Consider the following 1,572-nt stretch of genomic DNA (forward strand, 5'->3'; position numbering starts at 1 on the left):
CACGACTTCCTCTCCTTTATTATTACGGCGGCTTTTGCTATCTCTCTATATATCATGCCTCCCGCCATCTTCTCTTCTTCGTGCTCGCGCGCTGCAACCTGCAAGCCAGCACTGTGGCCTCTCCCTCGTCCTGTCGGCTGCCACCATTGCTGTTTGTTCCGGGAGGTATATATATATGGTTCACCCAGCCTAGTTTGAATCAGTGTGGATATGATCATCGTCTTCTGCAGGCCGGCGGTGCTTATGCATTTCGTATTCCTAACGGTCTCTGTATTTTCAGGAGCTATGACGAAGATGACCAGCCAGCCATATGGTCCTTGATGTCATCGGGGAGATTGTATACATGATTGATCTGATCATAACAAGTTGGGTGCCTAATTCTTGTCCAAGCTCTAAGAGGCTTCTGTCTGTGTTGGTACATGTAACATGTTGTCGGTTAACCAAGAGAATTACTTCAATTGCCTTTTTCACAGAGGGCGGAATGCTGACTTGACCAAAATGTTAGCAAACATAACAAGCTGGCACCCAATAGTGCTTTTAACAGAACGGAAGGAGGAAACAGGAACTATCCCTTTACATTTTAACGGAAGGAGGAACGGAAGGAGGAAAGAGGAACTAATGGCAAAGCGATAAGAGTTGGGCATAATTCTCAAGAAGTTATGGTAAGGGGATTAATTAGGGGAACTAGTGAACATAACGGTAGTAGGAAATATGTCGGTATGTAACCCTAGAAGTGTACCATTCGGTGCCGTCCGACATCATGAAACAAGCGGTCCGAGGAGCTCCGACGTCATGAAGCAAATGAGAGAAGATCCGAAGCCTAGCGTCGCGCTGCTGGGAGCAGAATAGTTTTTTTTTGGCAGGAGGAAAATAGTTGACACACATGTGAACATGCAAGCCTGCAAATCATCTCCTTCCAGGGACCAAGAAGATTCGATGTCGCCGTGAATCAGGGAACGTGTAGTCTCCGCTGCAAATCATTGCCACAGCACGAGTGGATAAGGAGGTGCACCTAAGCCTAAGCGCTCCACAACATATTTTCCCTCCGCACCGCCCCCACGACTGCAACTACATGATCATTGCTAAGATGCCCTGAAGCCGCCGCTCTAGTGTCCACTGATGCGTGTGTCGTCCAGAGACGCCTACAATGGAAGGAGATGAGCCCACCATCGTCGTCCGCCAGGTAGAATTCACCCACCAGCTTCCTTCGACTGTGGCAAGGGGGCCATTGTTGAGTTGTGATCCAAATTCATATAAAGGCTAATTTCTGATGGAGCGGAGCGGAGGCCCATCGCCGGTACAGATCAGTTTTGACCTAGGTCACCGCTGCTATATATACCTCTTGTAAGCCGCCGCACGGGATAAGATCATTGTTGTAAATCCGGGGTTTGTAACCTCTCCCGATATAGTGAAGTTTCGCTAGCTGGTGCCCGTGGTTTTTTATCCTTCTCATCGGAGGGGGTTTTCCACGTTAAAATCTTGTGTCTCCTGTGTTGATTTGATCTTCTTCGTTCCTATTGCCCGTCCTACCTCTAACAAGCATGAAGGGAAGGAGATATGTGTGTGTGTGTG

Source organism: Triticum dicoccoides, chromosome 5B (assembly GCF_002162155.2).
Source record: "Triticum dicoccoides isolate Atlit2015 ecotype Zavitan chromosome 5B, WEW_v2.0, whole genome shotgun sequence".
Lineage (NCBI taxonomy): Eukaryota > Viridiplantae > Streptophyta > Magnoliopsida > Poales > Poaceae > Triticum > Triticum dicoccoides.